Raw genomic sequence first — 16,573 nt, forward strand, 5'->3', positions numbered from 1 at the left:
CCACACTCCTCCCTCGGCAAACTCAGACGTCCTCACATTGCTAAATTGGATTTCATTTGAAAGTGAGCAAATGGAACTCACATGTCCCAAAACTGGCCAAGTTAGGAGACACAGACACAACACACACATACACACACACAGACTCTGTCTCACTCACACACACAAACTCACATGAACACACATCCATACACACACACACACACACACACACATACTCACTCAGACAACCCCCACCATCACCACCCACCCTCACACACACACATACACTGTTTCCCACAGATGGCACAGTATCCGAGTAATTCTGTTCATAATTAGGTGGTAAATGTCACATCCTATCACAAGGTGTCGTAATGAACGGAATGGGAAGCAACTCAGAGCGCTGATTGACAGTAAGTGGTGGAAATAAGGAAGACTGTATCTGATTCAGACAGATATCATTTCATTTACATAGGAGAGACTATAAGGCTAAAGAACATTTCCTATTAAGTGTCCTTAGGCAGAAATTGTTGAATAAGGAGAGTTTGGTGCATGGCCACAAAACTACAATGAACCTGAAACACGGTTGTTTCCTCCTTCATATGCAGATCTCTGACTTTGAAATGATGGCTAGAAAGGAAAACAGGAGAATCTGAACAAAAACAAAAAGTGTGACACCGAACCACAGTCCATGGCACATTTTCTCCCCCAACCTAAATGGGCTTGTAAAATAGCATCTGAGCATGTGTTTTGACAGACCAAAACTGAATACCTTCTATGTTAACATCAGAAAACAAGATAAAATACTCATAGGTTCATCTATTCTATGTCATCTTTAACTCTTTCATTACTACTATGTGACATAGTCTAGTCCAATACATTATACATGATGATACAATTTAATACATTAAATATACTTTAAACTAGGGCTGTCAAAATTTCGATTAATTAATTTGAGAAAAAATAACTGATTAAAAAAAATAACGCAGATTAATCGATTCCATGTGACCCCAAGTCATTCTAGTCAGTAACCATTAGACTGTAAAATGAAGGAGAGAGAAGAAAATGTGCTGCCTAGATCATTGATTGGAACATTTACTTTTAAAAAACGGCCTGATGTTGATAAAAAATAAAGTGTTGATTAAAATAAAGGCCTCTGCAATGTCTGCATCAAGGAATTTGCATATCACCGGAGTTTGTAAACTCTAAAGTCGCACATCAATGCAAAGAAATAGTGTAGACATTCAGGGGAGTGTTAATTTATTTTCATTGTGTCCCCTAGGTTATATCTGTGGCCTGAAATGCCTTGTATGTGAAAAAAAACTTCTTCCACGTTTGAATTGATTTCCTCAGCATATTAGGTCATATCATAGATTATTATGGCCATTATATTACATAACAGTGAAAATAATAATAAATGAGTTTTTAAACTTTAATGTCACTGATGCTGATTATTCAATGATTAATTTGAATTTAAATATTTAAAATACTTTCACAGCAAAAATTATATATGCGATTAATTTAGATTAATTATTCACAGAGTATGTAATTAATTCGATTAATTTTTTTAATCGATTGACAGCCCTACTTTAAACATTATATCCATACATTATAATGATGATTGAAATATTGCAACCACATCATTAAGTATAGTATGTAGTAGTATAAAATATGTTAATCAACTTCATTTAACACCTTCATACTGTGCTTAAATGCCCATCTCTAACTCTAAATATAATCTGCTTAATATGATGTTGTTGTTTGTGTTGATGCACAAAAGCACAAGACTTTCATAAAGGTTTTATAATGACAACTCTGATTGTTATTTCTTTATAATAATTACGTGCCACTGTATAATTGAGGTGATGCAGTTTTTAACATGTACGCACAGATTTTTCAATTACAGATGAAATTGCTACTTCACATTATACATCTTCCAAACTTCACGTGTTGCCATCCTGTTGACCAACATGTCAGCTGTATTCGCTCGATGGTGTTTAATGCCCGCAACGTCGCCACCACTGACTTAAAGGCACCTAATCCTAAACCTAACCCACCCTAACCCCAACCTTAACCCTGACTCTAACCCCAACCCCTTTCCTAACCCTAACCCTTTTCCTAACCCTAACCCCAACCCTCTTCCTAACCCCAACCCTGACCCACCCCATCTCCTGCCCCTTATTAGCACCTATTTACACGGCATACAACACCTACACCACACACTGAAACAACATTATACTGAATTCCAAACAACACACCCCACCTTCCAACACCACACACTCATCTCCGCATTTAGACGCAATAAAAACCTCAAAGACCTCCTCATACGCACCACCTTCACCCGTCACTTACCCACCCCCTAAAGAAAACATACATTTCACCCCTCACTTATTCATCACCAATATCCAGTCACTGTTCTGCACCCATTAACCGATTAAATTTAGACACTCCCAATTTAGTTTATGTTATCACCTGCACTCACTGTCACATGTTGTACTTCGGGGAAACTGAACATACACTACGCACACGCCTCAAACAACATCTGCACAACATACACAAAAATACACTCAACACTTACCTCGTCACACACTTCCAGACGCACAACACCACACATTTAAGGGTCTGTGGCCTTGAAGGGAACCCAGGCTGGACCATTTTACAGAGGAAAAGAGCAGAGAGATTGTGGATTTTAAAACTTCAAACACTACATCCAAAAGGTTTTAATGAAAAATTAAACTAAAGTTTTAAACCACTCTGTGTCTTTTTTTATAGCTTCTCTCTTTTATCTCTTCTTTTTAACTTTTATTTTATTTTATTTGACTTTTAGATGGGAATAGTGGGGCGAGAACAACTGGCCAGTGCATAATAGTCAATACAACTACTCACCAAAATACATTTTAATTCTAATTTCCTAACCCTAACCTTAACCTATGCCTAATCCTAGTGACTTCCAGGCAGCGCTGCCTTGAAGACAACGTTGGGGGCATAAAACACCAAGAAACGCTGTATTCTTTAAAGTTTTGCTTTCCCATCTCTTGTCTCAAACTCACTGGGCTCAACTTGCCCAGTCCACGCTGACAGATCATGTCCAGATACGGCGATATGAGCTCGCTGAAAGAAGGCCCCCGGCATCAAACGTCGGCCGATCCCATCTCCTGGTAAACATGACCGGACCCGACTCTGGGTGACTGGCTATCAGCGGGCACATACGGCGGTTATGACGGCCCGTGTAGCGCCTGGCCTCTTTGATGTTTATGGATTTAACAGTGAGGGGCCCAGGCTCTGATTTACACGCTACAGCTCAAGGAAAGCCGCATAAAGGCTCTGAGGCTGTCAGAGAGAAGAGAGATGCTTTCGGCTCTAAACCCCCACATCTGTGGGCCGGAATCAGATGGACCCGCTACAGAAGCCCCCCCCCCACCACCACCACCACCACCACCACCACACACACACACACACACACACACACACACAATCTCTCCACACCATCTCCCTCTGTGTGTCTTTAGGCACTGCCAAGCTCTCTGTGTTGCTCCACAATCTGATTGTGTCTCTTCTGTCATCTTAGCTTTGGCTGGTTGATGACAGTTTTGTATAAAAGCACAGCAGATCTGAGATTGGATTCATTCACACAATTTAGTGCCGCAAAACTGGTTCCATAATGAGGGGAGGGGTTTTTCAGTGTATCTAGCTTTAAAAGAATTCACTCATGTTTGTGTAGTTTTATTATAAAGAAAGGACTGGGGGCTCAGAGAAAGACAATGTGTAAATATACCACAGAAGTCCATACAGAGAACATAGGTGGCATAAGCCTGAATGCCGATGGCTGATGTGGTTGGGAGGGAGAGAGAGAGAGAGAGAGAGAGAGAGAGAGAGAGAGAGAGAGAAAACATGTGGTCACTGTCAGATAGAGAAGGTTGAGACAGAGGAGCACTTTCTTCTTTACTGTGAAAAGTATAAAGAATTAAGAAAACCCTTTTTCGATAAATTTAAAACCACCTACCTAAATTTCGAAGAGCTAAACAAAAATTAAAAAAAAAGGCTATCCTCTCAGGAGAGGGTCCTTCAGCTGCCTTGGCAGCAAAATATATATCATTATGCCATAACTTGAGGGACACTAGTGTAATGTAAATATACAATGGTTTTTTTAAGTCTACATGTATGGTTACTTATACATGTATATACACTGTTATGTATGACTGCTTTGGCAATACAAATGCCCTATTTTTGTTTCAAATACCACCAATAAAATAATGATAAAATAAATATTAATACAAATTATAAAACAAATGAAAAGCATAAAAACAGGTATGTGTGTGTTTCACACCAAATAAAAATATTTTCCTCTCATAACTTTTTTAAACCTGGCAAACTATAGGCGTCAGGGTTAAGAAAGCAACACCATTGGATTTTTATATCAAAATGTCAAAAGGCCATGGCTTGAGATAAAGTCCTACTGTAAATGTAAAAATCTTTGAGTAAAACAAAAGTTTATGAAGGGGGTAAATTTACCCATCTAATTTGCCACTGGATGGCAAGCACCTCAAATTATGCACCTTTCTAAATACTGGATGAACATATTTGAGCAGGTTTACTTTCCTTTTTTCATATTACCCACATAACAAATTAACAGGAAAACACCTAAGATGTATACCAACACCTAAGATGTATATGGTTTCTAAACCACAAGGCCTACAATAAAGTATTCTGGTCAAATCAGTTCCTATTGCGGGTAATCAGAAGTTTGCATCATATTAGGGTGACTTTGTAGTTTAGAGCCCTATTTCTACTAGCCCTGCTGTCTGTACCACGTCCATTACGGACACTATCATCACGATTACCACTGCAACCTCCAAGCTATGTTGGGCAGAGGGTCGAAATAAGCATGGTATGCTTAGTGGACACCGTCGTATACACGCAGACAGCACCCAGCACCTCCATTCAATAGACGATCGATCGATCATAATCTCCAAAAGGATATTCTCCTTCAGATTTAGAATAGGTGAATAGCATAGCCTACCTAAGACTTCATCACACGTAAACGTTTTTCAACATTTGGTGTAGGCCTATTTCTGCTTAATTTCTGCTTCAATTTATGCAACACTATGGCCTGCATCGCTTCTGCGTCATTACAAATGCACGTCTTTGTGTTTCTCGCGTGTAATAGCCTACAAGTATTTCCTGAAAACTTTGCGCAGCGATTTTGGGTTTGAATGAAGCTCTGGATGTCTAGCACATAGTGGAGCAGAGTACAAATGAGATTTGTCACCGTACTTGGAACTATCGTCTATTTTAATCAGTATCGTTGTTTGTCGCAATTAAAAATAGTCTCAAGGGCCAGATTACATTATTATTTTGACATACGTCGCGGGCCGGAATTGGGCCGGACGCGGGCCGGATTTGGCCCGCGGGCCGGGTGTTTGAGACCTCTGATTTAGAGTATATAAAAGCGAAAGGGAGAGAGTGACAGAGTGAGTGATGGAGAGAGAGCAGAAGAGAGGGTTTAGCTTCATACTCAGAGGCTATATCATCATTTGATTGTACCCTTTCAGAGTTGGCTTTAGACCAACTTCACCTTCAGCAAAGTGCTCCCAATGAAATAATACAGAGGTTGCGTGTGTGTGTGTGTGTGTGTGTGTGTTTGTGTGTGTCTCTGTGTGTGTTTGTGTGTCTGTGTATGTGTGTGCATGTGCTTCAGTTTGTCTCTGCAAATGTGTGGGGTCCTTGGGCTTTGTGACAGCAGGATGAGTGGTCTGATGGATGGTAGGCTGCTGACCTTATGACCTCACCTAGTGTTGTCATAAAGGTGGTATCCATGGACACAAGCGACTGTCATGAGGGAGTGTGGATATTTGTGGGCCTGTGTGTGGGCAGAGAGAGAGAGAGCATGAGGACAGTCCAAAGTTATTGCAGATAGGGCACAATATGACATGAAAGGCCTTTGTATGTGAAACTGTGTGTATTATGTGTGTGTACAGGCTGGCATGGTCTGGTTCTGTGTACAACTAAATGATTTAGTGCCGGTATGCTATACTAGACAGAGAGAAGAGCAGCTACCTGTAAAAGCATGGCTGCCAACTCATCACTCACACATTGAGCAGGAAACTCACACAATTGACACATCTCACTCCCTCTTGCCATACACGCTAACTTTTCATCTACGCTTCCTCTGATGACGTAAGGTGGATTTAAAACATGAGTGAGCCAGATAACAGGTCCTGATAAATCATCTACAAATAATAATAATACATTCATTACTGTAGCCTGTTTAGGTGCGTTGAACATTTATCGGTGTGTGCTATCTATCTGTATCACATCTCAGTCCGAGCTGAACTAATAACGCGGCAGCCTTGTTGATATCCAGAGAAGAGGTGAACAGAGCGATGTGTTTGAGTGTGTGTGTGTGTGCGTGTGTCTGTGTGTGTGTGTGTGTGTGTGTGTGTGTGTGTGTGTGTGTGTGTGTGAATATGCATGAGCATTCAACATTTATTACAATGTACTTACATTACTTATTACAGTGCTATAAACAAAAGCAAACTGATTTTTGTACTTACCTAAAACAAATAGGTTCAGGGTTAATGTTACTGTGGTTAACATGGGGTCAATGGGGAATTTAGTAATTTTGGACACTGAGGACTTACTGTAAAACTGTGCTTACTGGCAGAGTTAGTACAGGTAGAGTTCTAGAGAAATGAGTGCTATATAACAGGACGTTTTCCTCTGGTTTTCCTGTGGTTGATGTCTTTGAGGAAGACTCACACCTGTGAACCTGTAAGTTCCTGGGTCTCACTGATAACTGTGAGCCAATTTGCTCGGGCTCACAGACAGAGTTTCAGGCAAAGCAATTACAGATGATGCTACAGCCCATTTCCCCTGCCAATCACAGCCACCGTTCAGGCAAAGGTCGAACTGAAAACACCCTCTCCGTCACAAGGACCACCACTTATCTTCTATCGTCCCCATGCTTCCTTTTCCTTTCATCCTTTCTTTTTTTTCTTTCTTTATTCTTTCCTTTGCCTATATGTGTAGGCATCCTCAGGGGGAGAAGGTGTTGACCTTGACCAAAGTCTGCTTTACAGACTTTTGTAATTGATTGACTGATGGATTGATTGATTGATTGATTAATTAACTTGATTTAGTGTGTAATGGCACACAAAGGGGAAAAAAGCAACTAAGTGTCCATTTCTGCTCCAAACTTACAAACAACAAATAACGTTGGATATGGATGGCAAGTAAGGCGATGCAAGCTTACCCAAAGCTCACGTTTCTTTCTGAATGTGCAGTCATATTGAAACATGAATCAGCACAGTGCACAGTACACACACACACACCCTTCTCTGTCCACACCTCCTGGTTTCCTGCTGGCTCATCTCTCATCTCACCTTCATGGTCAGTCTGGTAAATGACTCCATGAGGTCCAGGACCCAGTCCGAGACCTTACCAGCTTCGCCCAGATTGAGTTCCCTTGTTTCTCCTCCTTTCCCGGTACTGTAGAGCCTAGTGATGATGGATGGACTCAGAGATTGGGGGGGCTGGCTGGATTGTGGTCTGTGCTCCGAGCTCTAATTCTCCTACACACACACACACACACAGAGAGACACACACACTTACGCACACACATACACACACACACACACACACACACACATAACCCCCCCCACACACACACACACAGACAAACAATTCAAGTACCTACACACACACACACACACACACACACACACACACACAAACACACTCAAGGCGGTTTATGGTAAGTGTTGGCCTGTGGGGCCATGTTGGTGTGCATGACAAACAACAAGCGTTGTTTACCTCTCCACGCCTCTTCCTGTAAGTGGCCCACGAGGAATAGAGACATTTGTTCCTCAGGCAACCTGAACCTGACACATACACACACACACACACACACACACACACACACAAACACACACACACACACACACACACACACACAGAGAGAGAGAGAATGTGGGAGGCAACAGCAGCAACTGTTTGGATTGCCTGAGGTGAGACACTGTGGATGAGGAGAAAGAGAGAGGGAGAAAGAGAGAGGGAGAAAGAGAGAGGGAGAAAGAAACTAGGAGAGGAAAAGTGAGAAAAAGAAGGAGAGAATGTGTGAAAGAAAAATACAGAAAGTTGAAGCAGGGGAGACTTTTTCTCCTAAAACTTCAAACACTACATTCTTGCAAGAAAGCCTCTTCAAAGCATTGTGTTCAAAGCCATCCCCTACAATATACAACACAGATAGCAATGGTTACATGTTATATCAGTCAAGTGTTGATTTATGCATTATTTATAAGTTTGTATGTCTGCGTAAAACTTTTCTTTTCTTTTTTCATATTTTCTTTCTCCCTCTCTCTTGTAGATTTTCCATTTTATTTCACTTCAACATCATCCACCAAACACAAACATGTAAATCCAAGTCGATTATGTCCCATATTTGAATTGAATGGCTGTCAATGCGACTGGGAGCTTTTGGGTGGCTCCGCATGCCAGATTAATCTCCATGTCTGTGACAGTGCGCCGGGAGCTGATCAGACATCTATGTGTCCAATTAAATAGATATTTGCTGAAGGATACGTGTGCCAAACCGCCACTGAATGATAATTTGTCAGAGGGGGCCTACGCCCCTTAGGCTGCGTGGTTAAACTTTCAATCAAATGTAAAGGGGAAAAAAAGAGGGAGAAACAGGAGAGGAAGAAAGCCGCAAGAGAGAAGGCGGGAGAAGAAGCAGCAGAGATGGTGCAGATTGGCTCTTCAAACAGGATCACAAGTGACAGCTTTATGAGTTTCTATATTTATCACTACAGTAGATGAGTCGCGCAGTGCTAACTGAAGTCAACTGTGTTAAGCGTTAATGTTACCGGTGGCAGCCAGTTTTGAATTAGATTATAGGGCTACTACCTGGATCTTTCAAAGTGCCTCTTATAACCCAATCTGACAAAGTCTCCCATGGTCATCTGATATCCACGTATATGATACAATATCTTGACATAGCAATGGTACTACATGAACTAAAGCTATCTTGTGGCATGTAGTAAGATGGTGCCAGTCCACCCATGTCTGCGTTTAGGGTCTCCCTCGTGGAATAAGCCTAAATCATAGCAAAATGATTTTGCCAAGTTATTTTAGTTAGTTTAATCTCCTTTGGTTTGTTCCTGTTGCTTGTTGCCTAACTTTGTGGGTTGCCCAGTCATTGCCCAGTCATGAAATGTGAGCCCCACAGGGAATGGCGTCAGTTTTTCTTTGAATAACAGCTGGTGAGCTTACACATTCAGGTGTGGTCGTCTGAGCCAAATGCAGTCTTCAGTAATCAGTAATCAGAGTGAGCCATGGCTCTCGTTTAGCATCTCTCCAGTCTTGTACCAGTCAGGTACCATGCCTCGTTACGCATCCTAAGCACCTTGCTCATGTCTCTAGATGCCTGTGCATCACATAAAAAAGTTAAAAAAAAAAACATTTGAGACACAGGAACATGCTTTGCCCATTAAAAAGAAACAGAAAGGGTGAAGGTTAAAGATGGACGGCCTTAATTAAAAGCTACACTCAGTATTACAATTCTCATGGAGGTCCACAGTATGGCATGGTTACAGCAAAGGGCTTCTCCTGGGACGTGTTAGCGCCTCATCATTAACTTAGCACACGTGAGGTTATCTGAGCTGAACAGATCAAGGACTGTTTTTCTACTCCAGACCAGCCCGCACAGCATGGGGGCAGCCCCCTTGGAAAAAGCTTCCAAGTTTATCGATTTTGCTGAATTTTAGAGGTGTCTGTTTACTGGGGTTTTCAGATGTTTCCTGCAAGCTCTCCTGTGCAGCCCATTCGCTGCAGTGCTGCCAGAGTGAACCCCATAATGCCTATCTCTTGGAAAGGTCCTCTTTGAAGCCAGAGCCTGTGCTGCCTGTCTCTCTCTCTCTCTCTCTGTCTCTCTCCCTCTCTCTGACTGTGCTCTGTCCTTTGAAGATGCTCTCTTTAATAGGAGCTCATGAAACAGGTATTCCCATTGAGGGGATAATAAGGGTGTCCAACGTGACATAGAGCACATCAGAGGGGGGGGGGGGGGGGCATTAGCATACCGCCTGGCTGTAGGTGCTGAGGCTAATTCCTGCAACAGACCCTGTCTGCCTCTTTCAAGGGGTCTGTTCTGTCTGTGAAACAATCAAAACAAGTAAATTCAGTTGAATTCATGTTTTGTCATGGATGTTAATTCAATGAAACTTGTCTGCAGGTACTTTGCGAAAATCAAGGGCGAAATCTTCAAGGAGCTCAGGAGGCGAGTATAATGGCTGGAGAAAAATGGGTGGATTGGGCTGAAAAACAGGCTGTTGCTATGGTGGAACTGATGGTCAAGAATCTACCGGTACTTTTGAGAAGGCACTCATCAGCCTCATTCTGAAAAATCTGAGTGAGGAAGTCAGGTTCCGCTGAATACGGTACTACAAAAGGAACAAAAAGAAAAGAAAAATGAAAACAAATTGAAAGACCATAAAAAAATGTTTTACAAATATGAAATAAACATATATGAATTAAAATCAAATATTATACGAAATATACAATCTGATTAAAAAGAATATATAATATATACAATATAATTAACAAGATGGTACATAAAGAAGTAATATAACTGAAAGATAAGTAATGTAATTACAAGTGCAGTAATAATAGAATACTAGATTGGAGCTCAATCATATGCACAGGGAAATAGATTGGTTTTCACCCATATGTAAATGACTATGTTTCACCAGTGCTGTTCACATGTTATCTGCAGTCCCTTAGCAAGAGGTTATGATGACAACTGCCATTTATGTGGGTGTATTAAACTGAATTCATACGGACCCTTATGTTCAAATGCAAAAACGCTTCTCATTACAGCCCTATGTGATACGTGTTTACAAAAGTTCTTCTGGTCAATTGCTTGTCATCTTAAAAATTGATTTTATTCAAACATATCGGGTGCTAGATAACTACCTGTCAGTCAAAAGCATTTTTTTTTTTAAAAGCCACCATGAATTAAATAAACAGCTGCTGTCCATGGTACTGAATCCTACAAATGCCCTGATGCCTCAAGAGAGATTGCAGGTGGACAGAGAATGTTCAATTTCAATTTAATTTTATTTATAGAAAATAAAACATTACACATGTCTCATGGCGCTTTACAGAGTGTTAGACAATCAGAGAAAAGAAAAGAAGGCCCATGGGTAACAGGGGCGAGGAAAAACTCCCTAGAATTGGAGATATAGGAAGAAACCTCGAGCAGATCCACGACTCAAAGGCCTGACCCAAATGCCTAGGGTCAGTTATAGAACAGTAAGGTCTGTATACATGATAAATACATAAGTTAGTCAGATGTAGAGAATAGTGCTACACGACAGTCAGATGTGCGAATGTAGACGTTGTAACAGTTCCAATTGCAGGGCCTCTGCTAAATGAATATGAATGTTGAATGCAAAAAAAGACCCCGCTAAATTGATCATGTAAATTTTATTTTTAACTTTAAAAGACATTTAAGTGTACAGTTCTACTTTGGAATTTTGAAGATGAGATTGAAGATGACATGAAAGAAAACATGCAGAAACCGTTAAAGCAACACCAAAGAGTTTTTTGTACCTTAAAATAATGTTTCCAAAATTGTTTCAGTGGTTCATCAACTCGTAACAGGGTGAACGGTACTTCTGCATTCGCTTCGCGGCCCTCTATCGGCTTTAACCGCACTATGTAAGTTTGCCAGATCGGGTAGCGGATCTGTAGTTCGATGGAATGAGACATAAGAAACTACAAATTTGACTTACATCTGATGTCGCAATACATCGTACCTTCATACAATCATGCAACATATTCTACATCGTTATTTGCAAAGCCGGTGCTGGATAAACAAATAGCGTGCGTGCGACAGAGGAAAGTTCTTTGCTGTTGCTTTAAGGTTGCTTTTGTCCCTCCACCCCTCAAAAATAAACTTTTCCTCTAGATCATTAACAATTTTAAAGGTGCTGTCACGGTTGCAAGTATAAAAAAAGTATATATACTCTTTTGATCCCGGGAGGGAAATTTGGTCTTTGCATTTATCCCAATCCGTGAATTAGTGAAACACTGCTACAGCAGTGCTCAGGGGCCTTGCTCAAGGGCACATCAGCCGTGGATGTGGGAATGGGAGAGCAGTGATCAACCACTTCCCCTGCCCACATTTTTCCTACTGGTCGGGGATCGAACCAGCAACCCTTTGGTTATAAGCCCAAAGCCCTAACCAGTAGGCCATGGCTGCCCCCAAGGGGAGAGCTGGATCAAAACGCAAGGCAAGTTAAGGAGCAAACAGGAATTGTTAGTAGGCCGCAGCAAACCACATACATTCAACATCACAAAACGACTAATAACCGACGAAGACTGAGGGGAGACAGAGGGTTTAAATACACAAGGGTAAGGCGTTCTACATACTCGACGCACCCGACCGGTAGCGCGACACCATGACGTCAAAATGACGTAGATCTTGCTGGCGCGCCAGGATTTTAGCCAGGTAGCGCGAGGTAGCGCACCACTCATTTTTTTTCAGACGAGCGTGACAAAGCGGAAACAGGAAGATGGACTAGTTCGAGGGCAAGCGAGAGTTGCAGTGTTTTGTTACAGTCGTGAATTTGTAATAGTTTGCTGGATAAGTTAACAAAGTTACCAGCGAGAGTTGCAACACATGGAATTAAGAAGAAAGAATAGAAACGATTTATTTTCAAACAAAGGATATCTATTAAGGCCTGAACAAAATCTCTTTCCACTTCAGGAAATTACACAAACTCAGCCAGCTGCTAGCTAGCTAGCAAGCTAACTAAACTATTTAAATTATTACAATTTCCCTCGGGATGACTAAAGTATCTATCTATCTATCTATCTATCTATCTATCTGTTGTGTATATCCCTATCATACACACATTCAACCTTACAGTAATACCACATTCGATAATAAAGACCAGACAAGGGTTTAACGTAAGTTCTCTTTTTACCAACGACAATCAGTTACACAACTACATACTCAATGCGCATGTCTCAATTACATTAACGCCACCAATGCGCAGCAACCATACCATCAATACAACAAGAACATAAACACACACAGTGCATGAAACCACATACACAACACTATCTATCTATCTATCTATCTACCTGTGCGCACACCTTGGAAACTAGATGATAATGATGGTGGTAGTTGTGAATAGTAGCAACCAAAGTCTGAAGTACCATCACAGAGGCTAGCTAATAGCAGAGCCCGTTTACATTCTCTGCTACTAGTGTTTCTTAATGCAGCTTCTTCTGCTGTGTAAGGTAGTTAGCGTTAATCTTTTCACAACAGCGACACCTCTGTTCAGGAGAATATTGCAACTAGTGTTGTGACCACGACGCGCGAGTATGAATGGTTATGGCGCTTCTGTGACGTCACATTGTCGCGCTACAGGTCTATGAAGGTATATTGGGTGCAAAAGTGGCGAGCACATTTAACTGCAGATTTTGCATGTGCACACTAAAGTCGTGAATGTGTAACAGTAAAGTTGTAGTTGTACATATTTTTTTATATCTTGTTAACACAAAATAGGGGCTACGGGTTCACAAATCCTTTTTACAGGTACACAAATCCTATCCTGTGAGTCACAAATTTCAAGAGTCATGCACTCGACACTTTTGCTCCAAACGTTGCAGCGCAGTTGGTGCGAAACACATTTGCACGTGTTTCATAATCTGAGAACATGCACAACATTCGTGCATTTGTAAACCCAAATGTGAACTAATGCATCCGAAGTTGTGCATCTGTGAAATAATTTCTCATTAATAAAATTCTACAGATCGCTTTGATTTTCTTGCACGACTACAAGTCAATTGATACAAGTGCTCGAATCTGCTTCTACGAGTGACGAGTGACTTTTGCTCCTGGCTAGGTGATATAATAGGAGCAAAAAGATTTGTATGTGTGCACGTCGAGCGAATCGATCGAGAAAACAAGGCTGCCGGATCTGGATCCAGGATCGCGCTCAGACTACCATTGCCTGCTCATAAGGTAAGTAACATGATAAAAAATATGAAGAAAGTTATCTTGTTTGTTGGTTTACATTATCATGACAGCTATGTTTAGCTTAGCTTACCTGCTTGCTAAATCCTCCAGTGCCAGATCAAGCTAGCTAGCTATCGCTAGATAAATAACTAGTTTAGAAGTACAGAAATATAACACTGCCCGTCCAAAATCGTTAGGACACATAATCTGACACAATCGTTCAATTTTCGAACACACCGCAACAAATATTTTTTCCTCGCTTTCTGCAAAGAAAAACTATAAATCGTGTGTCCTTCATTGATAAGGAAACATGCTGAGGTTACTTACTTTATGATAGAGTTTAGATTCTCTGCCCGAGCCAGAACTTGACCCGACCCTCGGGCCGATATTTCCAGCCACTATCCTCGGGCCGGGCCGGGCCGGGTCCTTGATCAAGCTTTTTTTTTTTTTAAATCATTAGCCTACTTGGGTGGGGAGCTAAAGCTATGCCATAGTCAGACTCAGAAATATTATATATTTATCAAAGTAGGCCTAAGTAACAAGTGTATACAAAGTTATACAAGTTAGGCTCAGAGTTACAAAATGTCATTTGTAATGTCATCTGCGCAACACGTGTCATGCGCAGCTTCTCTACTCGCACGCATCATACCGGGCCTGCTGTGCTGTATTGTGTAGCTTAAGTGCAACGTGAAGCTTGAAGATGTAAAGAAAAAAAAATGAAAACAGGAGAAATAACTTCGAGCAAGTTTGGAGAAAAGTCGGAGATATGCATTTGTCAGGTAGGCTATGCTTTGTTGCGTGCATTAAGTGCGCACGATGTTCACCTATGACAGCAAAAATACTTTAAGATGAACATGAAGCAGGCTTGCCATGGCAGAAATAATGATAGCCAGCCTTCAATGTCCTCTGTTGTCACTTCTCCAAGCATAGGGCCTGCACCTGAGAGCGAGGCAAGCCCTCACAGAGAAATGCGTTGAGTTTTGCTGCAGGGACATCATTTTACGTTGTAAGTGGCTTACGTTTCTTCATTCAGATTCATTTGCAATCCATTCCATTCTGAATAAACAAACATAGTTTAGCCTACATTCTTCATCCTCCTTTGCATTATTCATTAATATAATTCTTAACGGATTTCTGTAGCTCAAACAGCTCGGAATTGTAGTTGAGAACGTCAGTTATAGGCTAATGGCCCACGTATTTAAAAAAAAATGTCGGGTTTAAATCGGGCTCGGGCTCATAATTACAGTTAATGTGTCGGGCCGGGTCGGGCTCGGGTAGGGTCGGGCTTGATTGTTTGGGCCCGATCTAAGCTCTACTTTATGAGCAGGCAATGGTAATCTGAGCGCGATCCAGGATCCAGATCCGGCCGCCTTGTTTTCTCGATCGACTGCTCGACGTGCACACATACAAATCTTTTTGCTCCTATTATATCACCTAGCCAGGAGCAAAAGTCACTCGTCACTCGTAGAAGCAGATTCGAGCACTTGTATCAATTGACTTGTAGTCGTGCAAGAAAATCAAAGCGATCTGTAGAATTTTATTAATGAGAAATTATTTCACAGATGCTAAACTTCGGATGCATTAGTTCACATTTGGGTTTACAAATGCACGAATGTTGTGCATGTTCTCAGATTATGAAACACGGATGTGCAAATGTGTTTCGCACCAACTGCGCTGCAACGTTTGGAGCAAAAGTGTCGAGTGCATGACTCTTGAAATTTGTGACTCACAGGATAGGATTTGTGTACCTGTAAAAAGGATTTGTGAACCCGTAGCCCCTATTTTGTGTTAACAAGATATAAAAAAATATGTACAACTTCAACTTTACTGTTACACATTTACGACTTTAGTGTGCACATGCAAAATCTGCAGTTAAATGTGCTCGCCACTTTTGCACCCAATATACCTTCATACAGGTCGGGTGCGTCGAGTATGTGGCGCACTTAACAGGGCACAGGTGGACGAGGAACAAGAGACAGGTGGAAACCATAATTAAACTAACAGACTAATGAGGATCAGGTGAGGGTCAGAGACACAGGCATAGGAAACAGACACATGGCAAAACAAACAAAGGAACACATGGAACAGGACACAGGAAGTAAACAAGAGGAGCGGACATGATGGAAAAACACTAAACAGGGAAAACACAACAGGAACAGACCCTTACAGTGGGGTATACTACGAAGCACGTTAGACATATCTAGGCTATGTAGACATATCGAGGCTTGACAAAGCCTTGACTCAGCGGTATACGTTAAGTGATACTACGATAGCAGTTATGTGATATATTTGTCAAACTAGGCTTTCAGCTCATATCTGTGCACGTTCTCGGTGTTGGGATGACGTTGGCCAATCGTGAAACGTGGAGACGCACAAGACCGCCTCTATTTAAAAACAATTACTTCCGCATTCATGAGCGATAGCTTAATCTACACTGCGGTCTTTTTTTGTGTCCAACCTATAACATCAAATAAATCAATTGTCATCAGTTGTTGTATGGTATGCACGTCCATAGCGGGATATTTGCACGCACAGCACTATTAAAGCGCATTCGAGATCCAAAATGTTAGT

This window comes from Alosa pseudoharengus, unplaced genomic scaffold (genome assembly GCF_046254945.1).
Source record: "Alosa pseudoharengus isolate Yale_2024_CS ecotype anadromous, Long Island Sound unplaced genomic scaffold, YU_APseudo_1.1 YU_APseudo_1.1_scf_24, whole genome shotgun sequence".
Lineage (NCBI taxonomy): Eukaryota > Metazoa > Chordata > Actinopteri > Clupeiformes > Clupeidae > Alosa > Alosa pseudoharengus.